Genomic DNA, 13,664 nt, shown 5'->3' with positions numbered 1-13,664 from the left:
AAATACAAAATAAAAAGTAAAGGTTTTGCTTCTGTAACATTTTCACAAGCATTAAATTTTTATTGTAAGTTTTACTCTCCAGGAGCCTCTGAGTAGAGGTTGGTCTATAGCCATCATATCATCTCAGGGAGTGGACTGCAAGCCTGTCCTATTTATTTCCCCTTGTGTGTGTTCATAGATTCCCTCTCCTTATCATAAAAGGAAACGGTCTTCTTTTATTGATTTTTCAGATCTTTGTTATTCAGCCACAAACTCAAATGCCTTCCGGGGTCAGACAGGCAATAAGGCTTTGCTTTTAATGGCCCCCAAGTGGCAAAGTCTTATCCTGCTTTGATAAGAATGGGCCATTAATGGGGCGTCTGGGTGGCTCAGTCACCCCATCCAGCTCAGGTCACGATCTTGAGGTTCTTGAGTTTGAGCATTGGGCTCTGTGCTGACAGCTTGGAGCCTGGAGCCTGCTTCAGATTCTGTGTCTCCCTTGCTCTCTGCCCCTCCCCTGCTCATCCTCTCTCTCTCTCAAAAATAAATAAACATTAAAGAAAAAAAAGAATGGACCGTTACTAATGATTACGTACAGAGGATGGAGACTGAGAACGCAGAAGGGAGGAAATGTGGATGTCGTGTGTGATTCCTGCAGTTCAGCCTCAGAAAACAGAGAAGCCAAAGATCAAAGCTTAAAGCTTTGGAAGGTAAGGAGGAGGGAGCTAGGGCCACCTGGCAGGCAGGAGTGTCTGGCATAAATGGGAGTTGTACCCCACGGCAGGCACAGAGGTTTCCGTTTCCTTTAACTAAGTGTGCTGACCGAGGTTGCCAAAGGTGGAGCTCATGGAATTACTCTGCACCCAGAGCCTGGAGGCAGGCTCACAGCAGACCAGGTTTCCTAGGAGGCACTGAATGAGGGCAGCGGACTGTTGTCAACTGCTAATTTAAAAGAGGTGGAGTGGGGAGTGAGAGAGAGAAACATATGGAGAGACAGAGGACAGAAGAAATAAAACAGGCTGACTTGCAGATTGCAGGGTCCATGTAGATTTCAGGTTTATTGCACAGAGATAAGAGGCTGGGCAGTGAGAGGCTCAGATACAGGCGAGAGGGACATCCAGGTGGGGGGCTCTGTGGTTCTCCTGCAGGGTTATCAACAAGATGACCTTCCTCATCAGCTCTGGCTCTCCACTGACGTGCACTACAATCTCGTCACACACCCTGGGATGCTTGGTGATGTCTGCATGGTCCAGATTTCTGGAGCCCAGATTCATGGTCATCATATAGTCATACAGATTATTCGTACTTTTCCCCTTCACACAGAGAAAAGGCTTATATGCTTTGTGTTTGATGAGACTCACCAGTAACGAGCTGGTATTTTTACACAAATGCATTTTTTTTTTTTTGGTTCTTAGTTCACAATGTATTTAGTACAAATGAAACATAGGAGATCTTCTAACCTATCTGTATTTCTGGCTCTGTGCCTTAAACTGATTCCCACTGTGTTATTTTTGTCAACACCAGAAATCTCAAACATGGATGAAAATAGAAACTCCCAAATCTACAGATACTGGCAGACTGTCATTAAATAAAGCTTATTTTTACTGTTAGTATGTGCTGATTACTTACACCAAGGATTCTTAAAATTGTTAATTATAGTGCTTATTGTAATGAACTTGGGCCTGGGGGGAACTTCTCTGTTTTCAGTGTCTTACCTTCCTATCCACACATTCTGGCTAAGACATCAGAATGTAGTAACAAAGGTGTGAAACACCTTCTCCATGCCGAGATCGGTAGTAAGGGCTACTGTTTTCTGAGTTAAATCTATTCACTGTATTGTTATAAAGGAATACAAAAGCTCCTTGGTTTTTAAACATCAGTATGGTTAACTCTTAACACAGGTTTGAGCTGCACAAGTCCACTTGTACTCGGATTTTTTTTGACAAATATTGCACAGTCCTGTATATGTGTTTTCTCATCCTTATGATTTTCTTAATAACATTTTCCTAGTTTACTTTATTATTCACGTAACATACAAAATATGTGCTAATTGGCTATTTATGTTATCAGTCGGATCTCTGATCAACAGGAGGCTATTAGTATCAAAGTTTTGGGGAGTCAAAAGTTCATGTGGATTTTCAACTATGCAGGGGGTTGGTACCCTATTAACCCCTGTTGTTCAAGGGTCAACCAATTTAAAAACTTGCCCTTCCTGGTGAGAAACAGTAGGCCACATTTCAAAATTAAATGAATCCTCTTGAAGATGTCAGTGGCTCAGGCATGTTGAGCAGTTTAAGCCAATTAAGCCCAGGCAGCCTGCCTAGAGATTGGAGTATGAAGTATTGAGGGGGATTAGTTAACCACCCAATACTGTCCCTCCTTTACCTAAAAGGAAGAAGCCACTATTAATCTGATAAAGTCAAATATAAGTGCATTTAAGGGGCCCAACAAGAGAAAAGATGCTTGAACACAGCGGGCATTTGATGATACCAACAACTCAAGAAGACAGAACTAGAGCTAAAACACAATGTAAGTATTCAAGGACAGGTAAGCATGGCTGGGACTAACACTCTGTGATTTTAGAAGTAAATTAGAATAATAATTAAAGAACAGCATAGCCACTGTTGTGACCCAAATCATTGGTCTGAAGACCTCAAGGAAGAAATACCTCAAAGTGCACACACATACGCATGCACACACACGAAAACATAAGGGTGACAAGGGAAGAAAAGGGTGATAGATAAATTGAGGATATATAACATGTGGCTCATAGGTGTATTGGAAGACAAAAAGAGGTAAAAACAATAAGCTTTCAAGTAGCAGAAGAAAAATTGTCCTACCTGAGGCAAGACCTAAACCTACATGTTTTTTTTTTTAATATGAAATTTATTGTCAAATTGGTTTCCACACAATACCCAGTGCTCATTCCAACAGGTGCCTTCCTCAATACCCATCACCCACTCTTCCCTCCCTCCCACCCCCCATCAGTGCTCAGTTTGTTCTCAGTTTTTAAGATAAACCTACATGTTGAAAAGATAATTGAAGATGAAGGTAAATGCAGTGCGGAAAGACACATTTAGGTACATTCCGTGACACTGATCAATAGCAAAGAGAAAGAGAAATTCTTAAAAACCGGCCAAAAACAAAACAAAAACAAAAGCTACCTATCAAGCAAAATGGATCAGACTGGCATGGAGCCAACCATTGGCAACACTAACTTGGTACATGGTGGCTACAGACTATAAAAGAAAAAATAACTAAAGCAAAGGAATGCTTTACTCAAAGATTTTACCCACCAGGGTGAAAAAAAGAGAAATATTTGCAGATATATACAGACTTAGAAACTATATTACCTACATAACCCATATGAAGGACATATTCAAGGAAAGAATCTAATTAAACAGTAAAGGACACTAATCACCATCAAGGAGGATGAAAAGGATAAGAGACAAGTGATGAGCAAGATGATATGGATTATGTGTTTGACGTACCTGGTAAATAAAGATTCTTGACATAGAAGAGACACATTACAGGGGAAGGTCTACTGTTCTACTGAGAATCTATTACGTGATTCTCAGTGGGAGGCACTATTACCCTAAAGGGGATGAGTTTGTTCACTGTGTGCATGTGTGTGTAAGTTATTCTTTTTATAAATAAAGCACAGATATATATACAATAAATATGCAACATATCTGTGGTATTAAAATCTCATGGTTGGGGGGGGGTGCAGGTTTAGGGAAAAAAACGTCTAAAAAGTCTCCTTAGTAAGGTGATAGAAAAAAGAAGATTGAGAAACACTGGTCTACAACAAACAGGATAAAGAATCTCAGTAAAAATTAGAATGAGAGTTGGGAGGGCTTAAAAGAGCTAGATGAGAAAGAGTAGGCAATTATTCTGCGATGGCACAATTTATGGAGCAGTGACAGTTATAAATTGGTATGTACCAAACAACATGGCATCTAAATATATAAAGCAAAGGCTAACAGTAATGCAATTAAAACACTACAACAATATAATACTTCAAAATATGTCTTTCACAAGTGGGTGACCTAAAAAGGAATAAATGAGAATATATGAAAATTAAATAATATTATCAACAAACTTGATTAGGTATATTACATTTATACATATTTCTCATTTTATATATGAAACCCCTCAAAACAATCGCTTGCTTGTCTGTAGAACATCATGAAAATCTGTTCTGTAACTGCCATTAAGAAAATTTGAACAAGGGGCGCCTGGGTGGCTCAGTCAGTTAAGTGTCTGACTCTTGATTTTGGCTCAGGTCATGATCTCACAGTTCGGTTCGTGGGTTTGAGCCCCGTGTTGGGCTCTGTGGTGATAGTGTGGAGCCCGCTTGGGATTCGCTCTCTGCCCCTCCCTGCTTGCACACTTAACTGTTTCTTGCTCTCTCTCAAAATAAATAAACTTATCTTTATATATATTTACATAGATTTTTTTTTTTTTAAAAGAAAGAAAACCTGAACAAAGTGTAAGGAAGATATTCTACCAGCTTCATTCTTTGATCATAATCCAAGAAAATGAGAAACAGACAATTAATAAGCAACACATAAATCATATCCACTTGAAAATGTAACTTACTCAGATTATCTGTACATCATAGGAGAAAAGAAAAGTGAATTTCTGTATTCTCTGGAAAGCTATAAGTAGGTGGGTACTTCAGAGCAAGACCATGAAATGAGGCAATATCTGGTGTCAGGGAAATTTATGACCGTAAATGTCTACAGCTTTATAAAAAATATAAAGTCATGCATAGGAATGGATAAACACAGAAGGGAACTTAAGAGAGAATCCAGAAATGGTGCACACAGGATTGTATCAATAACAAAGGCACTGTTTTAATTCAGTCTGAAAAAGATAAAGTGGTTAAATCTGGCACAATTGAAAAGACCCCTATATTACACCACTTAGAAAAATATGCTTCCAGGGAAAATAAAAACATATCAATACTTTCAAGAAAATCTATGCAAGCATGGACAGGTATGTTCCATCTTCAAGTAGGGCAGACCTTAACCAAGCTATAGGAGGCTAAATAATGGTCCCCAAAATGTCAGGTCCTAATCTGGAGTCTGCACATTTTACCTTATTTGGAAATAGAATCTTCGCAGATACGATTAAAGATTTCGAGATGAGGTTATCCTGGATTATTATCTGAGAAGGTCTTAAATGTAATGAGTGTACTTGTAGGAGAAAGGCAGAGAGGCAAAAGGGATTGGACACACCCAGGGGAGGCTGCCACCTGGAGACAGGGCAGAGGTGTTTGGAGATGCCAGCCTTGGAGACTGGAGGGATAGAGCCACCAGCTAAGGGGCGCTGGCAGCTGCCAGAAACTGGAAGGGGTGAGAAGGGTTCTCTCCCAGTAGTGGGGGCTGCTGGAGCCTCAGGACAGAGCACTGCTCTGCTCTGACACCTAGGTTTCAGCCCAGGGAAACTGATTTCAGACTTCTGCCCTCCGGAACCAGGAGAAAATAAATTTCTGTTGTTGTAAGCCATCTGTCTGTGGTGCTTTGTTGCTCTGGCCACAGGAAGCTAATACACAAGCTAGCTACATAGACGCAATAAAAGATATACAGAATTAGCAAAGTTAAAAAATTATACAGAAAGATACCACAAAGTAAGTGCAGAAACAGTAAAAATTTGGAATAGTTGCTATGTAGATGAGAAGAAGGGAGGGCCTGATAGCTGTACTCTACAAAAAATGTATACAAATTAATAAGAAAAGACCAAAAGCCCAATCCAAGTTGGGCAAAGTGTGGCTATTGGACACGAAGGATGCTTCATGTAGCCAAGGAAATCACAATGCAAAGCAATACGGACATCTCTCTTTGTAAGCAGGAGACTGGAAAATATTTATGAGTGGCAACCTTTACTCCCATCGATGATTTGGGGACAGGACATTCTAACATTGCTGCCTTCCACTCAGTAACCCCACAACTAGAATGCATCCCAAAGACACATAAGCACCAAAATGTGTGTGTGTGTGATAATATATCTTAGGTATGCTGTTACCCACTGATGCACACATATACACACATATACATGTACACATGTATCTATATGTGCACATAAAGTTTCAAAGTATAAAAGGGTGGATGACTGATATTAAACTATTGATGACACAGTTACTAGAAAACAAGACTAGGATTTATCTTAAGCCATGATGTCCTTTTAAAACAATACACTTGCCTTGATTTTTTTCTTTCTTTTTTTATATGAAATTTATTGTCAAATTGGTTTCCATACAACACCCAGTGCTCATCCCAACAGGTGCCCTCCTCAATACCCATCACCCACCCTCCCCTCCTTCCCACCCCCCATCAACCCTCAGTTTGTTCTCAGTTTTTAATAGTCTCTTATGGTTTGGCTCCCTCCCTCTCTTTTTTCTTTTTTGATTTTTTTCTTTAATTTATGATTTAAAAGACAAAACCATATATGCATGGATCCCGTCTTGACTCAACTTCCTATTTATTTTGCCAATTAATTCAATTATCTTCAAGATTGATCACTTATTTACTTACTATCTTTGTTGAAATTTTCAGCACTAAATAGCTGAAAATTTTTTTCATTTATTTTTAAGTTTATTTATTTTTGAGACAAAGACGGCATGCATGGGGGAGGGGCAGACAGACAGGGAGAGAGAGAATCCCAAGCAGGCTGCACGTTGTCAGCACAGAGCTTGACTCAGGGCTCGAACTCACAAAACTGTGAAATCATGACCTAAGCCAAAACCAACTGAGTTCTAACCAACTTAGCCACCCAGGTGCCCTTCTTTTTCTTCACTGAGAAAAATTACCGAAATTTTATTTACTTACTATACTTACTGAAATATATAAAGATTGCCAGGGATATAAATATATTATTTGTACATTTGTCATCATCAGCTTTTATTCTCAAATAAAAGGACCCCGAGAACAGAGAGAAGTGTCTTTTAAGCAATTTCATTCAACACATTTACTGGATGCTTGCTAAGTGCCAGGACCTTCATAAGTGCTGGAGATAAATGATAAGTAGGTAAATACAGCCCAGTGTGTCAGATGTCAGGGTCGAGACCTAGAGACAACGCAGTAGGGGCACTAATAACCCTAAGGCACAGCCTAAGGCACACAGGAAAAGTTCCCCAAAGGAGGGGAGGAAAGAAAAGAATGTTCCAGGTGGAGACCTGAGGCCTGAGAACTAAGTAGGAGGGTCTCGTAAGCCTGGGCGGAATTGGGTCCATGTCTGGAAAGCTCCGTGGATCTGCAAAGCATTTTACATACGGAAGCACATCATTGAATTTCTGTTCTAAAAGAAAATTTTGACTGCAAATCGGAGAAGGACGGGTACAGGGCAGGGCTGGAGGCCGAACACAGCAATCAAGTCAGTACGTGGTCCGGTGAGAGACACGGAGTTGTGTCAGTGGCAGCCAGAACTACGGAAAGATCTCATGTGTCGCCAAGGTGGCACAGTGACAGACTCCATGGCGAGGTGCGGGCTTGCGGGAGACAGCACAGCCAGGAAAGGTGGCCAGAGGCCCCAGCAGCTCTCTGGACGTGTCTGCGGGACACGGAATTCCTCATCCGAAGGGAGAAGATGCTGGCCTAGGAATCAGCTCACCAATGTCCTGAGGTCATGGATCAGTCACAGCTTTGGGAAGTCAGTGCCATCGGCCCCCCAGCTGAGTGGAGAACACTCGTTTTGTGGGCCAGGAGCAGCAAGCATCACCCGCCTGATGCCAGGGGTGAGTATCTGCTATGCAGGCACGCAGCCTGCCGGTCCATTCATTAACCCAGGTTCCATCCCACTAAGGGGCTTAATTATTCTGAACAGTTCCTCATCGAGGCCTTGCCTAACGATGGTAAGATATGCAGACAGTGAGTAGCAGCACAGCCACCCTTCCTCAGGGGCAGATAGATGAAGAGACACGAATGAGCTCATCCTACCAACCATGGGCCACGAAACAGCAAGGGATTAATACCAGCAGTGGCATGTTTGAAACAGGGACCTAGGCTCTGAATTCCTACAGTAGCTGGAAAGTAGCTTTGGGGTTCTCCAGCATCCACTCCGGCTGCAAAGGGCAGGTGGACAAGGTCATCTCGGCAGTGTGATCGGTTGTGTCCAGAAAAGTGTGGACGGCACGGCTTGTCAGCACCGCTGTGGAGAAAAGGCGGGTGTGATGGGCAAGGGAGGGACGCACGGCATACGCCAGATACTCCAGCTCTCCCACAGTCACTTGTTCTGAGGGGACAGCGGGCCCCACATTGAACGGAGACAGGATTCCTTCAGATCCTTACTCGTGACAACCCAGCTCCCCCTGTAACATAACCATGAGGGTGTCCTACAGGCTCCCTGAAAATCCCTCCATCTGAAGAAAGAAGCCCAGCCTCCTTAGCCCTCTGACCCTACCTTTTCTATTTTTTTTTAAAGATATTTATTTATTTTGGGGGAGAGTGCAAGCGGGGTAGGGGTAGAGAGAGGTGGATAGAGGATCTGAATCAGGCCCTACACTGACAGGCTGACAGCAGTGAACCCCACGTGGGGCTCGAACTCACGAACCGTGAGATCATGATGAGGTCGGATGCTCAACTGACAAAGTCACCTGGGTGCCCCATGACCCCACTTCTAAGAACTGACCCCAGGTGAATGAGCAAAAAGAAAATGTTTTGCACAGAGATATTTATAGTAGCAGAATTTATTCAGAAAGAGGAAAATTAAAAAAAAATAGATTAGGGGCGCCTGGGTGGCACAGTCGGTTAAGCGTCCGACTTCAGCCAGGTCACGATCTCGCGGTCTGTGAGTTCGAGCCCCGCGTCAGGCTCTGGGCTGATGGCTCAGAGCCTGGAGCCTGTTTCCGATTCTGTGTCTCCCTCTCTCTGCCCCCCCCCCCCCCCCGTTCATGCTCTGTCTCTCTCTGTCCCAAAAATAAATAAACGTTGAAAAAAAAATTTAAAAAAAAAATAAAAAAAAATAGATTAAATGTCCAATAATAAGGAGTTCTATAAATTTAATCTGGTCCATCTACAACATTGGATATTATACAGCCAATTTAAAATAACGTTTACCAATAACATGAGAAAGCGCTTCCAATGTAATGTCAAGATCAAAATTAAGATATAAACTTTACATAATATGAGCATATGTATGTACTTATGCATAAAATACCAAACTTAAAAAAAGTTTTATTGATGGTCACATGGATGATTTTGTTTTTCTTTATTTCTCTGTAGTTTCCAAATTTTCTATAGTGAGAAGCTATTTCTATTATAATGAGAAAAAAAAAATCCAACTGATTCTTTCTAAAACGAAGTTGCAAAAACATAAATTGGTCATACACAGGAAATGCAGCAAGGAGGTCTAGACACAAAACAATCAAGCCTTTTAGGTAAACAAAACTAAGATAAGACAATTTTAAGAAAAAAACATTATTTAATCCAAATAACTGGGAAGAGTATCTTTGGGTTCATGATTTATTCATGCCTATATGATTGGATTTTAAAAGAATCACAGAGGTTAAACTCTCGCTAATCATAGTGCTTATGAGTTTATATCAGAATGATGATTTCCCTTGGAAATATATTGGAAAGCAAGCAAGAGCATAATTAGGATTGCTCAACAGATGGGGAGACAGAAGCACAGTGAAGAAGCAGGAAGTTACCAAGAAAGAACAGCACCGAGGGAGAACCAGAAGCCATAGGAGCCAGAGAGCTCGCTGGGCCACCAAGAGCCAAGGACAGCCTTCCCGGCCTGCTTGGTGCTGCTTTAGCATTCCGCATTGCCAACGGTGGTTTCTCCAGCAACTCCACTATACTTTGAGTTCCACAAGGGGTGGGGACCACTGCTTATTTGGTTTCACATCTCCAGCAAACAGCGCGGTACCTTACTAATTATCTGTGCAATAAAGGCACACACAAAATCGCTTTGTGGCCACATTTCAAATGCAAGAATGCTAATTTATAAGCATCTGCTGAGTGTTGACTTTGTGGAAGAGGGAAAAAGATGCTACTTTGCAAGAAGACAACCTTTCCATCAGGTGATGCTATTTTCATGCCGACACTGAACACCGGGAGCTTGACTGAAATAATATTTAGCCTAGAGATGAGAGGGCTGAAGAGGGATCTACTGTTTCCAATCCCAAGGCGACTACTGGGCTCCCTTCTCTTCCTGACCACATGCTAGACAATAAAGCTACAGGAATAAACATGGCACATGGCCTGGAGTCCAGAACGGTGTGGAATATTCCAGTAGAAGTTGCCACCATCATATCATCACTGAGAGAACAACTGGAATTAACGGGGTTTGTTCATCATGTTACTGAAACACAGAACATTGGATGACAATCCTGGTGGGAAGGCACCAATGTGGCCCAGCCGTCAAATCTAGAAGCATCAAATCACTGTTTATTAGACTGGGGTTCTTTTAGGCAGTGATACTCAATCCTGGCTGCCTAACAGAACCACCATTATAACAGTATCAAAGCCTGGCCCCCTCCCCAGACACTCTAATTTTAGTGTTTTGGGGTGACCTGGGCATCTATATGTTCCAGAGCTTTCCTGGTGATTCTGACAGGTAGTCATGGTTGAACACTGCCTTACTGGGGGAGGAGGGGGAGAATCTACCTGAAAACATACACATTTCCCTTTCTTCTTTCTTCACCGAAACCCCGAAGAACTTGAATTAGTATCCTGAGTAGAATTATCTCAACCCCCTTGAACAGAAGTTGAGAATGTGACAGACATCTTAAAGTTATTCCCGCTCTCAGGTTACATAGAAAGCAGGCATCCACTAAGTAAATGTACAACTAAATGTCCTGCATCAGGAAACAAAAATGAAAGTGAAAACAGAAACTCTCTTTTATGAGCTCCATTATTTGTTGTTTGACAAACATTATCTAAATCAGATTTACAAACCCATCCAAAGAGACTGGCATTATTATACCCGATTTATAGATGAGTTAATTGAGGATCTGATGGGTCATGACATTTACCTAACGTGGCCACAGCTACTAAACTACTGGTCATGTCACACAGATTTGCCGCCAAACCCTGTGATCTTTCCAGTAGATTATGTGCCTCCTGAAGAATGCTGCTGATTTGGGGCGCCTGGGTGGCCCAGTCGGTTAAGCGTCCGACTTCAGCCAGGTCACGATCTCGCGGTCCGTGAGTTCGAGCCCTGTGTCGGGCTCTGGGCTGATGGCTCAGAGCCTGGAGCCTGTTTCCGATTCTGTGTCTCCCTCTCTCTGCCCCTCCCCCGTTCATGCTCTGTCTCTCTCTGTCCCAAAAAAAATAAATAAACGTTGAAAAAAAAAAAAGAATGCTGCTGATTTGTCTTTTCTACAAAACCAAACTCTGAGAACTGAAAATAAACAAAATAATGAATTCTGAACCGAGCCAACAAACAGAGCATTAGTATGCATCCTAATCTTGTTTCCATTCATTTATACATGTTGTATTTTTCTCTCTGGCCCTGTAAAAACATACAAAACAGACAAGAGTTGGCCATGATATAGTGGAAATGCATGCAAGCCCTCAGATCCACATCAAAACAAGGGATAAAATGTGTGTTCTTCGTGTTGAAAAGGAATATGTCACTTTCTCTGGCTGTCTCACACCAAGTTACTAGTTACAAGGCACCAACCTCTTAATTGCAACAGGTTCAAAGAATTTCAGTTACTTAAAGAATCAAGTCTCCACCAACCAGACTCTTCTCCTTTCAGACATAGTAAAAAGCAGGAACTGTTGTAATTCTATTTTTCCTAGATAACAAAAAAAAACAGTAAAAAAAGAAATTCTTATTAAATATTATGATGAGGCTGCAAGATTTTTGGGTACCTTTCTCAGACTTTCACACTGGCAAAAACAGGATTCTCTTGGTTCCAGAAATACCCCTGTGTTGCAAAGTGGACCCTGGTTGTCTACACGATCAATGAATGAACAGCGTCCTTCACCAGACTTGGGGGAGGGAGTGGACCTGCCTTGGGACAGGAGGGGTGGAACGAAAGGAAGAATGGAAAGATGGTGGAGACTGGAGAACACAGAGCCATAGCTGACCCCTCCAGACTGCAGGCTTCCTAGGAGGCCTCAAAACACAGTGATTCTAATAGAAAATGTTAATAATGCTATTTACGAAAAAGTCGCGAACATAGCTATAAAAGACATGCGACAAGGAAGAGGTTTCCAAGTTAGGTAAAGCGAAAGCCTTTGTCTGTTGGTTAACCTACATCTATAGAGTCAGTTAGGAAGAATACTGCTAGCAAGGAATGAGTGGTCTAGAAGATGTGACCCATGCGAGTCACACTCACATGCAGCTGCCTTGCCCATGACAGCAAGGTGTGGCCCACCAGCATCAAGGGGAGATCTCTCAATGTTGCCTGGGTATAGGAGTCTTCAACTTAAAACAAAAACAAGGAGAGGGGCACCTGGGTGGCTCAGTTGGTTAAGTATCTGACTTCAGCTCAGGTCATGATCTCATGGTTCGTGGTTCGAGGACGTTTGGCTCTGAGCTGATGGTGTGGAGCCTGCTTGGAGCCTTCTCTCTCTCTCCTTCTCTCTCTGCCCCTTCCCCACTTGCTCTCTCTTTCTCTCTCAAAATAAATAAACTTTAAAAACAAAACAAAATAAATAAAACAAAACAAGGAGCAGAAAACTAGCCAATTGACCAACCAACAAAAATCAGAAATGGCTATAGGTTTGAGAAGACCACATTACTTCCATGGATTCAAGATTTAAGATGTCAGCGTCCAGAGATACATGTGTATATGTGTGCACACGCGCATGGATGAGTGTAGACAAGCAGATGGGTGGTAGCAAGACTTTGCTGTGTGTTTGTGTAAAGACTTGTGCTTAAAAAATGGAAGTTACAATAATTTGCATAATCCTTACCTACCCAGAGCTTTACATTTAAAAAAATTTTTTAATGTTTATTTATTTTTGAGAGAGAGAGAGAGAGAGAGAGAGAGAGAGAGAGAGAGAGCGCGCAAGTTGGGGCAGAAGAGAGAGGGAGACACAGATTAGGCTCCAGGCTCCAGGCTCTGAGCTATCAGCACAGAGCCCGATGCGGGGCTCAAACTCATGAACTGTGAGATCATGACCTGAGCCGAAATCAGACACTCAACCAACTGAGCCACCCAGGCATCCCAAGCTTTACATTTTTAGAAACGATATATTTCTTTCTTAATTTTACTTGGTAACCACCCCAGTTTCCAGCACAGCGAAAAGCACATAATAAGAACTCATTATTTGTTAGTAAAATTAAACTGATTGGAATGAGAGTTGCAGTGTGTATACAAATAACATTCGTGAGAATAAACACATAATAAGATGGCCACTGTTCCGTACCCTTCACAGATCTTAACTAGTGTGATCTGCACAACTTACGAGATATGTATGCTCTATGACCCTGATGTTGCTGCTGAGGAAATCGAGGCCTACAGAGTTCAGCATCTCACTCAAAGTCACAAGGCTGATAAAAGTAGATAAAGAATTAAGTAGATAAAAAGGAACCTGAGCTACCCCTTCCTCACTCACCTCTAGAGTCTGCCTACCAACCACAGTGTAGAGACAGGATCCTGGCTTGTGTTCCCCCAAACCACCCGTGGATCACTGAACTTTCATTCATGTTACTCATGAAATTGAGCGAATACCATTACATTTTCTAAATCATAATTTTTCAAAATTGTGATGTCTCATCAA

At 41.9% G+C, this 13,664-nt stretch overlaps 1 protein-coding gene across 4 annotated transcripts in view; it reads right to left on the bottom strand.

Moving 5' to 3' along the window:
- PLD5 (phospholipase D family member 5) overlaps positions 1-13,664 on the bottom strand; it is a 423,318-nt gene that overhangs the window by 168,131 nt on the left and 241,523 nt on the right. The window lies entirely within an intron of this gene.

Source organism: Felis catus, chromosome F1, assembly GCF_018350175.1.
Source record: "Felis catus isolate Fca126 chromosome F1, F.catus_Fca126_mat1.0, whole genome shotgun sequence".
In the NCBI taxonomy this organism is placed as follows: domain Eukaryota; kingdom Metazoa; phylum Chordata; class Mammalia; order Carnivora; family Felidae; genus Felis; species Felis catus.
This window is presented reverse-complemented; position numbering and strand designations above follow the sequence as displayed.